This window comes from Rana temporaria, chromosome 3 (assembly GCF_905171775.1).
Source record: "Rana temporaria chromosome 3, aRanTem1.1, whole genome shotgun sequence".
NCBI classification, from domain to species: domain Eukaryota; kingdom Metazoa; phylum Chordata; class Amphibia; order Anura; family Ranidae; genus Rana; species Rana temporaria.
The window spans coordinates 322,271,650-322,285,471 of NC_053491.1; positions in this window are offsets into that span (position 1 = coordinate 322,271,650).

The following is a 13,822-nucleotide window of genomic DNA, read 5'->3' on the forward strand; positions in this document are numbered from 1 at the left end:
CTCTAACTTACAGTATACCAAATTAATTTACATGATATTCAATAAAAGTCCTCAATCGCAATAAAATCATAAACATATACAAGATATTTTTTACAATAATTACCAATCTAGAGCTTCAGGTATTTATACTCACATTAAAAGGCACTGATAAAACAATGAATGTCTATTTCAATGTTTAATCCCTTCAGGGTAAGAGAATCCACCATATAAATCCAGTTTGTCTCTCTTTTTGATAAACCCCTTGCACTATGGCACCCCCCATGATGGTAAGATTCTATCCACCAACCCCCCCCCCCCCCCACCCCAAAACTTTAGACCTGAAGGGTCTCTGTTATGGCACTTTCTAAAGTGAAGGGAGACACTATGTTGTCTTTACCCCATTGAAATATTGTATATATGTTTGGCTAATCTCTTTTTGAGTGGTATTTTGATTCTCCCTATATACATTAACCCACACTGACACTCTAAAGCATAAACTACATGTGCTAGGGGGATTATTGGTATTTGTTTAATGTGTGTATTTTATTGTTTTAATTGAGCAGCAGCCCAGGGAAAGATCTTTGAAAGTGGCTTCTATTACTCTGCTGATGTATGCTCTCTGCATTGTGAGTCTGTGTCTGAGTAGTCCTGATTGGTGCTGTGCCAGTCACATGGCTAAAACTGTTTTACAGCTCCCTATACATCTTTATTGAACATCAAATGTGTATTTTTGTGCATTAATATGGTGTAAACAGAGTCAGAGATGATTGATAATAGCTTTCACTTTATTCAGACATCATCTGCATCCAATGTACTTTTTTTACTTTACATGTATTACCAATTACATTTAATATATTTAATACTGATTTATATTGAAAACAAATCCTGTCCCCATAGCATGGTGTTTGGCAATAGGAGGACATGCAGGAGGAGGGAGGGGAGTGTCATTTACCACTAGGTATACACCCACATGTGTGACTCTATAGTCACGTGGGCTTTACAGATAAGAATAAGGAGGAAATGAAGAGCTTATAAGAGAACTGAAATTAAACATGCTCCATAGAGGACACCATCTGCAATACACAATCTCAGGCTGCAGTAGGGACACAGAGAATATGGGAGGGACAACTGAATGCAGGATGAACCAGGTATATTTCAGTCTACACAAAACAAATACTTTAGTGGATTTGTGAGCATGAACACTTTTCTATATAACATCAAGGCCCGGATTCACAAAGCACTCATGCCGACGTATCTCGAGATACGCCGCGTAAGTGTAACTATGCGCCGTCGTATCTGTGCGCCGTGCCCACAATCTGAGATACGCCTAAAAATAGGCTTCCTACGACCGACGTAACTTGCCTACGCCGTCGTATCATGGGCGCATATTTACGCTGGGCACATTTTCTGCTCCCATTGATTTTCTATGCACATATGCAAATGAGGGAGATACGCCGATTCACGAACGTAGTTGCGCCCGGTGCATAATATACGTCGTTTGCGTAAATCGTACGTCCGTCGTAAAGTTATTCCCCATATAGGAGGCGCAACTCATGCAAAGGTATGGACCAGGGAACAGAGCCGTCGTATTTTACGTCGTTTACGTAGTACGTGAATATGGCTAGGCGTAGGCAGTGATTCAAGTGATTCAACGTATCTTCGGCTGATGTTTCGACGTGATTCTGAGCATGCGCACCAGAATGCGGCCACGGGACGGCGCATGCGCCGTTCGTTTTAAGTACTTCTATGGCGCTTGGCCCATCATTTGCATGGGGTCATTCCTCATTAGCATGGCTCACGCCCACTTCCACCTACGCTGGCTTACGCCGAGGAAACCCAGCGTAGATTTGAGAGCGAGTGGGAGCACTGGCTTCCTGAATACTGTGCTTGCCTCTCTGCGCTGTGTCGAATATACGCTACGCCGGCATAGATATGCACCAATGTATGTGAATCCGGGCCGTAAAGTTTTTCATAGTCTGATTTTAATGACACTTTAATTGAACAGGCCAAAATTAAAAGCTAATTTGTTACTATGCACAGCTGCACCAGATTCTGTGTGCACCAGTTTTAGTAAATCTCCCCCAATAGTTGTACCTTTCCTTCTCAAAATGCAATTCTGAGAGTTGGCCAACTCAAAAACAATCCATGTGGCTATTATTCAATGTTAACCGTTATTAGGAAAAGAGGCAATTGAAAATTAAGCCTGGTGATAATATTGCAGGGGTAAACAAAAACTTTTCCCCTGCTACAGGAAAAAGTAAAAGAAAAAATGCAGGGACATGTCTTGCCTGCACACACCTGAACATTATTTTTCCAGTAAATACCAAATGATATGCCATTTAAAATACAGAATTGAAAGATATTTAGAGAATTAAACAAACATCTCAATTAAACTTATCTGCCATTGTAAAGCAGCAGGGATATTTGTTATTTTTTTTTTATTATTTGCAAAAAGGCCTCACAATTTATTTATTAAATATTAGCTGAAACTCCTCAAAATGAGGTCTCCCTTTTACAATGTAGTGTCACAGATGTAAATGCCACAACATGGAAGAAGCCTCCCTCTCAATATTATCCAGCTTTTATAAATTTCTGAGATGGTATGAACAAGTGCTTAGATTTTTTATTTTTTTTTGCCTTTAATTTTCCCTTCACTATGAAAAAACATTATTTCCCATATGAATATTACAACCCTGGGGGGAAAACAATACTGGAAGCTGAACAGAGATGATGTCTATAATGCAGCACGTTTTGGAGCTATAGTAACGCTTACAGTGCATTGCAAGAGAATTGGTACAATATACTATACAGAAGGGTAATTACCAGTTCAAACAGGCCCCAAAGACAATCATTTACTGCCAAGGTGCAGTGTCCTATCCTCAGGTCCTGACTAACACACAAACCTTTACAGCAAAATTAGGTTGGAAAGAGATAAAACATTTTAAAATACATAATTTTGTAATAGGGCTACTTCAGTAAAGTACATTCTGAATACAATTGCTTTTTTTTTTTCTCTATAGAAGATGGCATTTTTTAATTGTGTAGGTTTACTGCAGCAAGGGGCCCTAAAGCATTTTATAAGAACACTACTTGCATCTAAACTGGATGGCCACTTAACAGAAACTGAATACAGTTTCAGAAAAACAACCCTTTTTATTTATAAAAAAAAAAAAAAACGACTTTGCAGGTAATTTACAAAATAGATCCTATTTCCTTCAGATGTTTATTTATGAGTAGTGCTGTTTATATCTATATTAACTTTTCCTGTACATGATTGAATGAAACAATCCCCTTATTAAAAATAAAAGTGAGGGATCTTAAAAAAACAAACATACATACATACTCACCTAGATAGCTGCAGCATTGCTCTGAGCTGCAGCTGTCCCCTGCCAGCCCTACACCAAGAACTGAGCGATTAAATATAGCTCATCGCTTCTGCTTTGAGCACAAAGCAGTGACTGTCATTTACTTCTCTGTGTTCTGCCCATTCAGGGCTTACTGGAGCTTTGGACTGTGCAGGGGATGGGATGGGCTGACTCATGCTCTCAGTGGCACGCTGAGAGGCTGAGCCAGCTGCTAGTAAGGCATATGGGTAAATACCAACATTATTGTCAGGATCCCTGCAGAGCCTAGACTGGCTCTGTGATATCAGCCAACAACAGGTTTTGACCCGTTGTCGGTTGGATTTGGGTCACAGGAGTGCAGGAGTAAGTTCACTCCTGTGACTCACAGGAGAAGTATGGTCAAAAGAGCTTCTCTCTTTAAGAAAATGTATGTAAAATATGTGTTCATATTTTCTTTATTTATTATATTTTGGATTAAAACATGTTGAGGTAATTTTCAAAGACAGTCAGAAACTGGAGCCCTTGTCTCCTTTGCATTTTTTCCTTGTTCTTTGTAGCACCTGTGGTAAAAAATAGATTTTTTACAAATAGGTCAGGGAACTGCTTCTGATCTTCACTCTTCCTTTAGCTAACTCCTAGTGCTCTGGGAATCCTTTTTTGTGTAATAAAGGTGAACTCTGGGCACCATCATTTTAATAGATTTAGGGGTGGTAGTAGCTTGTGTAGCGCTACCCCCGCAGGAGCCGCTGGTTGATTTGGGATCGGCCTATTAAGTTACCCTGGCGTTGTCTAGGGGTGTAGTTGTGAGAACAGAGATAGTGAGCGAAGGTCCAGACAGTGAATAAAGGGTTTTTCCAATGCTTTATTTTCCAGGCCAACACAGCCAACATCAACACAAATTGGGAAGGATAAAGTTGATGAGTAGAGAGAGAGGAAGAACCTTGCGGTATCAGGCATGGATATTAATTGGAGTAGTCAGCACTGATCTGTATAGTACCAACTTGTAACTTGTTGCCACTCCAACTGAGTGGGTAAAGTGCCCCCGGACAGACCCGTTTCTATAAGCCTGGCAGCCGAGATGTCACTTAGGATTTCTGGGAGGAACAGGCCCTTCTATAGGCCTGGCTCTAGGGCCCCTATCACGGACCAATTATAAAAACTGAGCTAGGTAGACAAATGGAGTGAATCCTCCCTGTAGATTTCTGCATTGGTCACCAGATGACAGCAAAGATACCTGTCAGTACTCTGGTCACCGGATCCCCAATTGGTTTGTTCAGGCTCTGTTGGACGACCTGCCTCCGGGTCCCCCTCAAACCGACTCCCCAATCGAATGGCACCCAGCCTGGGATCCTTTCAGTAGAACCGGGAGCCCAGTAAGTCACTGGGGTCCCCTTGTACCTCCGGATGAGGGTTTGTGTGGACTGCAGTTTCGGCCAGGTGGGCCATGTTTGGTGGATGCCGCACCTGGAACGGGACCCCACGAAGATTTTAGAACACATGACACCTGTCACAGATATACTCCTCTCCAGCACGCCCTGCGAGTGAAAAGCTCCTCTGATTGGCTGCTGGAGAAACTTACTCTGCCAGAACCCCTCTGGCGCCAACTGCTGGCCAGGGATGGTATTGCATCCCTGGACCACAGACTGACCCAGTGGACGTTTCTGGTATGACAGAAGTCCCAAATTTTAAACAAATAGTGAATGGGAGCGAAGTAACTCTCCCATTCCCCACTAACTTTAGCATAGCGCTCATACTGAAAGTAAGGGGGCACTACACTTGTATATCTACTGTAGCAGTTTGGTGTTTTTAATTACATGCAGCTTAACCACTTAAGTACCGCCCCACATCCATATATTGCGGCAGAGATTTTTTTCTTGCGGGTCTGGAGCGCACGTGCTCGACGCTGGCAACCTGCTCCCACTGTGATTGGATAAATCGGGAGCCAATTAGCATGTCCAACAGACCCAATGTCTGCCAGTACCCGCCGATCATTCCAGAGGCAGACTGAACAGGGGTCTGCTCATGTAAACAAGCCAGATTGCCCATCTGTGTCAGGGGAAGACAGAGATCTTGTGTTTCTGCTAGGCAGGAACATGGAGTTAGTGTCCGATTTGTGCATCACAATGTGGCAGGACCGCTATAAGTTGCTGATCACTGCCACTAGTAAAAAAAAAAATCAATACAAATTCCATAAAAATATCCATGTTGGAAGACGCTATAACTTTTGCGCAAACCAATCATTATATGCTTATTGGGATTTGTTTTACCAAAAATATGTAGCAGAATACATATTGTTCTGAATTGATGAAGAAATTAGATTTTTTTCAAAATTGTAACGGGTATGTTTTTTTAGCAGAAATGAAAAAATATCTTTTTTGTTTATAGCGCAAAAAATAAGTGATTACATACCATAAAAAGAAAGCTCTATTTGTGTCAAAAAAAGGACATAATTTTTAAACTTTTTGGGTACAGTTTAAAAAAAAACAAGCAATTGTCAGGTAAAGTAACGCAGTGTCATATGGCAAAAAAACGCTTGGTCATGAAGGGGGCGGGGGGGGGGGGGGGGGGTGGGGGGGGCAAACCTTCCGGAGTTGAAGTGGTCAAACTGGTCTTTTTAGTTGCATTGGATACTATGCACTATATATATGATATACACCAGCCCAGGTGCTATAACCCTAGTCTATTCTTTCCCATTCACAAAATTGACAGCGTCACCACAGGCTGTGTTTTGTAAATGGACAAGTGTAGATGAGGCCTGAATCATGACACCAGTGCTAGTGTTTAATATATATGAAACTTGTGTTGCCAGAGGGAAAAGTACAGTGGAAACTGTTCTATCTGGAGCAACTAAAAGCCTAATTTTTAAGATGTAAGAAAAACTTAAACAATTAATGACCTGCTTTTTCAAACAGAACTGACCTTTACTGTCACCTGTACCAGAAGGAGCCCTTTTAAGGAAGGGCATGGAGTGCATTAATTATTCCTGGCAGCAGGGTACTTTATGCATATGCAACAATCCCAGACAGAGCAACAGGCAGTCTTGCAACAGAAGATTCTAACAAAAATGGAGTGCAACCAGTCAGCTTTTACATTTTCATTTTCGAAGCAGGGTTGACCCCAATATATCCAATACCATCAATGATTCCACGAGGATTTATATATATATATATATATATATATATATATATATATATATATATGTGCTGGAACATTATTACTTGATGTAAAAAATTTCCCTTATTTATTTGAATATATATAGACTAACTTTTGCTTTATTGTGAAAGAAGTATATTTGTAATTAATTAATTACTGTGCAGGAGATGATGCAAATAACTTCTAACATTTCTATAGCTATTCAAATTATGGTGTCCAGAGTTAAATGTTTGTTTGTAATACAAAGAGTTATATATACATAAATATATCCTTTAGCTCAGGTTCACTCTGACAGCGGGAATTAAATTGTGCGAGTTCAGCTGAACTTGCATAATTTAATTCCTGCATGTCAGTCCCTACTTCGGGGGCGATTTCAGAGACATCTGTGCGGATTGCTGCACAGATGTCAATGGAAATCAAACCCCAAAGTCGCCAAAAGTAGTACAGAAACTACATTTGAAAATCGGTGCGACTGTCGGCAATTGCCGCCAATTTACCAAATCACTCCAACGTGAACCAGGGCTCACACACGTATACACCTATCAGACAGACCCTTGCACTACATGGTTTTGGTAAATCTGAAGACAAAAATCTGCAGAAAATCTAATGATGTGTATGGGACTTAAGCAGGCCATTTTTTGTGATCCGATGATGCCACCATTGATTTTCGAAATTCAGGTGACCAAACCTTCATGTTGCCGGGAATATTCGTTTCTCTCCGGGAATATTCTTTTCTCCCTGGGAATATTCTTTTCTTGCACATTCGCATTTTTTTTCTATTAAATTTCTCGCACGATTCTTCCATCATTGATCAGAAAATCGTTTGTTTTTCAAAAAATTTCAACATGTCGGAATACTCAAATTTGTTTGCCGCACGAAAATCGGCTGTTGCTGAAGCCCACTAACGGTGCGAAATTCGTACGAAAATTCTTTGATACGATTTTCGAAAGAAAATTCTTTCGAAATTTGAACCGTGTATGGCCGCCTTTAGGCTCGATTCACACTAATGCATTTTTTGATGCATTTTGCAGAAATGCAGGGAAATGTTTTAACATCAATGCATTTTTGTGCCTCTGCATTTTTGGAAAGGGCCAGAGATTTTTTGTAATAGAATTTAATGGACCCTCATCAAAATCCAAGTACCACGTTTTTACTGCGATTTTGTTGTGATGTTGCTGCGATTTGCGTTTTTTTTTATTTATTTTTACACTGTATACCGCTGGTTGCTAAGTAGGGGGCCGGAAAGCCAGCCGCTGAATCCTTAAAAACCGATGAGTCATCAGCTGTCAGCTGGCTTCCCGCTCAATGTAAAAAAAATGCTGCCCACAGACCTCGACAACCACCAGGCAAGGGTTGTCGGGAAGAGGCCCTTGTCCCCATCAACATGGGGCCAAGGTGCTTTGGGGTGGTGGGTGCAGAGCCTCCCCTGCTCCAAAGCACCCATCCCCCCATGTTGAGGGCATGCCTCTTGTGCTGCACAATTTGCTCTTTTTTTTTGTACCTGCTATTTTTTTTGTGATGCCCTGCGCAGCAGACGATTTCCTTGTTTCTGTGTTATAAAATTTCATAAAATGGTATAACATGTTACGAAATGTTTTTTAGAAGGAGGACAGCTGGGCACAGGGACTTCTTTTCTGCTACACTACCAAAGGGGCCCATGGTCCCTGCCTGCAAAAGGCATCTGCTACAGATCTAACTGGATAAAGGTTAGATCATATTTTCAGTGCTAGCTGGTCCTGGGAGATAAAGTTCTACAAGCAAGATTGCGCTAGAGGTAGAAGAGGTATTGTATATACTGTGTGTATATAGTTGTGTCCCAGAAGAATTCTGTGTTGATCAAGTGGGAATCCCATAATAACCTTATTCCCTTTCCAAGTTCTACTCCCCTAATAAAATACAAAAATATAGCTGCATGGACTGATTCCTGACTCCTGTGTGTGGACAATTTGTGTGTCTGACTGTGCAGGGTGGGAGATACACATATTCACCAGCGGCTCCTAGGGGGGTAGTGCTATATATCAGTCAGGATTGCACAGAGTACAGGGATCATGATTGTGTATTGTAAAGAGTACATGAATCAGGGGTGCTTATCACATAGAATGCAGAGGTCCAGATTGCACATTCTACAGAGTACATGAGTCAGGAGAGTGCAACATGCAGGGCCGTCTTTAATATGGTTTGGGCCCTGGGCAAATATTTTTTTTGGGCCCCCCTCGAGCTTATTTTGGGCCTGGCTGGTTCACATGTATGTTTTGGCGGTCCTCATTTGTGCAGGCACAGCAGCCCATTGATTTGAATGGGCTGCCATGCCTTTGTTTACTGCAGAAAAAAGGTGCATTCAGCATTTTAAAAATACAGTTGCCTTGAAATCCATTCTGCTTTTGCAGCATGCTACTTACCTGCAGTTCTTGCACACACAAACGCACTGTGTTTTTAAAAGCTAAACGTCTAAAAATGCAGCAAGTTTGACAGTGCGGGAACTGCAGATAAGTCACAGCAGACAGCAGAATGGACAGACAGTGCTGTATTTCAGTGCTTGATGGGCATAGGCGTGCCGTGTGCACAGCCTATTACATGAGGCGTGCGCTTTTCTTTGCAGGAAACGCAGGCATGGTGGCCCATTCAAATGAATGGGCTGCTGTGCCTGCGCAAATGTGGGCCGCCAAAACACATACATGTGAACCAGCCAGGCCCAAAATAAGCCCATCAAGCAGTTAAATACAGACAGTAATGCCATGTGCTCTGAGACCTTACTCAGCCTGGACTGCAGGTCTGGTCTGTGATAGACATGTGCAGTTTTTTAAGTTACGAATACGTTTTCCGTTATTTTTCGTTATTTTCGTTGATTCGGTAACCAACGAATGAACGAACGGCTTAGCTAAAATTATAACGAATAACGATATTTCCCTAGTTAACGAATATGGAAAACAACGAATATACGAAACTGTTAAATGTAAAAAAGCAGAAACAACGAAAGAAAAAATGAACGAAAACACAGAATTAACGAAAACACCGAACACCCCCCATAAAATCATAATTACGAAAAAATAAACGAAAATGCAAACTTACTATTACTAATAGTCGAATAACGAAATGAAAACAACTAAAATGCCGAACAAAGAATAAAATACGAAAATCGAATCTAACGAAAAATAACTTACGAATCTTCGTAAAACGTAAATGAAAACAACGAATTTTAATAAATAAGGTAATTTCAGTTTCGTTTCTCCTAAAATACTTCTGGACATTGACCAATAGCCACTCAGCCCTGTCCCTTCCCCTGAAGAGGTTTGTTCCTTCCCCCAATGAGCTTCTTTCTCATTATCTAGTGGCTCCTTGACCTTGTGTCTTTTTCTAGGCTAGACTGCATTTCATTCCATCCAGAGTCCAGATAGGGTGTCTTTGGGTAGGTTGCACCGGTTTTGTGGATCTTAGAGCTAATTTGTAGTTGTTATAGAGAACTTCTTAAGCATACTCTAGATTCTCATTCCTAGATTTGTAATTGTAAATATCTCTGACATATTTTAGTTTTCTCCTACGTCAGACTGCATTCTAGACAGGGTGTGTGTGGTGTTGGATTTGTGACTCAGTGACTCACTCATTGGTGACACTTAGAAATTATACATTTATACTTATTATGCAGTGCTCACTGATTACTATTCATTTTTTCTCATATTTTCTGCAGTTATTTTTTCCCCTTTTGTGAGACAGTGTAGGACTGTGTTTTATTATCTTGCCTATATATTTTTTTTACTTTAGCATAGCCACCAGTGCCATTATAGTCTAGTACTAGGCCAGCCCAGGCAGCAGCCAGTACTCTACTAAGATATAAATGGTGGTGGTAGAAGTTGATTAGTAGAGCTTTGTTGCATTTTAATCCTGACCAATTGTGTAAGGCCTGATAAATCAACAATCATACTCCGTCCTCAATACCTTTATTTTTCAGAATACATTATCATTTGTATTTTTTTCTGAAAAAAAACACAATAATAATATTTCTAATATAAAATTTTTTTGTACTTTTCCCACTTATTCTCACATTCTCACCATGAGGAAAGCAACAGAGGAAAAAGTTGAGTGTGACACAGCAACAACAACTTCTGAATATAGGCCAACTGTAACCCCAGATGTTTTTTACAAGACATGCCGGTCACGGGCAGTTCCTGCAAAGGTTGTTGCTAGTGTCCATAATTTTAGGCAGCCAAAACTTGAAATTTTACAGCTTGAGGAGGAGCAAATTGCTCAGCCTCCAGATGTAAAAACAGCACACAATATATTGGAAACAGATAATAGCAGCATCTTTTTTCATTCTCATAGTTCAGTATCTAATCCTAATCCAAGTAGGCACCTGGCAGAACAGGATGCTGCTAAAGTAGAATTACCTGAGAGTCTGACCCTTGAAGGCCTTGACCTTGAAGGAATTGATTTAGATTTTAATATAGAGGATAATGCACAACTTGTAAACCAAATTCATGAGGATATTATATCTATGAGTCCTTACTCCTCTGCCCCTGAGTCCCCTCTGTTATTTCCCGACTCCTCACCTTCAAAAAAAAAATTGCCTGCACCATTACAAACCTCTTCAGGCTTAGTTGTTTTGCCTAAATGTCTTTCATATCCAAGTAGTGCAACTGCCACCATTGTTAGTCCACCAAATTCCTCCAAAGACACGGAAGCTGCACATACCCATCAGCCAGAGGCAATTGTAAAACAATCCTCACCGGCCACTGGGAACCGCAGATCAAAAATATGGGAACATTTTGTTACTGTTGGTGACGGGCGCATGGTGAAATGCAAATTATGTGGCAGGGAAGTGAGCCGTGGGAGAGACATAGCCCATTTAACCAATGCCGGGATGAATTACCATTTCCGTGCACACCATACACCGGTGCTGCTGAGAGAAGAAAGTGGAGTTGCAGCTCCACCTAGTAAAAAGAGAGGAAGCAGCAACACTACTGCTGCCATTAACCCCAAAAGGCTCAACAAGGGGCAGGAAGATGAAGGGACTTCTTGTGTAGTTGACACATGTCGCCCCATTCCTTTACAGCAGCCCACGCTGCAACAATTTCCCAGTTTCAAATCAAGGGGTATGTCTCGTCAACAGTCCCTTAAAATCACCCGTCTGATAGGGGAACTTATAGCAGTTGGGGGAGCACCCTTTAATATAGTTGAAGGACATACATTTAAAAACCTCATGAAGGTGGTTGCACCTCACTATGTTCTCCCCTGCCGTACTACCTTTAGTAGGAAAATTGTACCCTCTTTATATAATTCCTGTGTTGGATTACTGAAAGAGGAGCTGGGCAGAGCAGCTGGCCAGTCTGTCCATTTTACTACAGACTTGTGGAGCGCTCCCAGTGGGCAACATGCCTTTTTGTCATTGACGGCTCACTGGTGGCAGCCCAAGGAGTCACAACCAAACAAACCAAAAGCAGGAATGAGAAGCACAGGTGCTAAGGCAGCAGAACCTCCTGAGCATGGGCAACGCACATTCTTGTTGCATGCTGAAGTCATGGACGACCAGCACACTGCTGTAAATATTTTACGTGCACTTCAGAAAATGGTGGCGCAGTGGCTTGGGGAGGAGTCAGGCACACGGGCAAAGATGGGCTTTATAGTCACTGATGCTGCAGCAAACATGCTCAAGGCAGTGCGAGATGGCAGATTTGTTGGCATTCGTTGCTCTGCACACGCCCTGCATCTCGTTGTGAAGTCTGCTTTGGACGATGAAAGTGAAACATCAAAATTGTCTGCTATCTTAGACAGTTGTAGAAAAATAGCAGCCCATTTTCATCGTAGTGTGAAAGACAGTCACATACTCAGACTTGAGCAGAGTAAGGCTTGCGTTCCACAGCACCGCTTGAAGGTAGATGTAGCCACCCGTTGGAACTCCACTTTGGAGATGCTCGAACGTATCATGGAACAGCAAAAGCCAATACACGCCATGTCAAATGAACATGTTATTGGTGTAGCAAGGCCAATAAGCAGGGAGGAGTGGAAAATAATTAGTCAGGTGGTGGCTGTGCTTAGCCACTTCCGAGATGTAACAGAAAAATTGAGCCTAGAGAATGCAAGTCTGGCTCAAGTAATCCCTCTCTACATCTATCTTATCACTAAGATGGATGGCTTTCTAAACAAAAGCGAGCCCTTGCCTGGCGGCATAGTTCAAGATGTAGCTGCAATTATAAAGAGACTGAGGGGACAATTGAATAGAAGGATGAACAAGCTCATAGAGGCATGCCCTGAGCTAATGCTTGCCTCTATGTGCGATCCACGCATTAAAGGAAAAATGGCAATAATTCAGAGTTCCCTTACCACCTATAGGGATCTATTAATTCAGAGGGTGTTTGACAGTCACCGAAAATTGTTTAGGCCGGCAGAGGGTGAAGAGGAAGAAGATCAGGAGGAGCCTGATAGTGACATTGTGCCACCATCACCTACTGTTATTAGTACAACCACTGCTGAGCATTCCACTAGAAGACCTGACGTTTGGAGTTTGGCATTACATACTTTAGTTGGACCCACAAAAATGCCCACCATGAAAAGAAGCATTGTGTCAGATCATGTTAAATTATACTTGTCTGAACCCCATTTGGCCTCCACTACAGATCCATTAGAGTATTGGGATGAGAAAATGGGTATTTGGCCTGCTCTTTCTGTGGTGGCACAAGAGCTACTTTCTTGCCCCCCGACCTCTGTGCAAAGTGAGCGTGTATTTTCTATCACAGGAAATATTCTGTGCCCACAGAGGTCCCAGCTGGCCCCACAGCTGATGGAGCAGATGGCATTTCTGAAAGTCAATCTTCCAAAGCTGGGCTACCCAGAACTAAGCTTTACAACAGAATAATTCTAATTATACTACTTCTTAAGTTCTTATGTTTATCAAATCGATAAAGATATTGTTAATAATTTACCTGTTCCAAGTATAGATGGCGATGCCAAAAAATAAATACAACAAAACCAAATATAGTGCATGTCATGATATACTGTATGTACCAAAAGTAATGTTACATGAATACAATATACGATAAAGTATCAATCACAATGTAGATACAGCAAGCATGAGAAGCTGTGATCAGCCACAGTCTATATAATTCAAAGATTTATTTTTTGTTGGGTGGGCAACATTGATTACCTCAACATTTTATTTACTATTTTTTTTTATAATTTCCTGACCCCAGGCCCCCCCCCCCAAATAATTCAGAGGTTGTAAACATGAAAAAAGAGTTTATACTGTAAGGGTGATCCTAGCTTGTTAGGCTCTCAATCTCTAACTTTGAGATTTTAGCTTTTGAAATACAAATATTTAATAATGTGGTTGCAAGCCCACTTTAAATAAAATACAA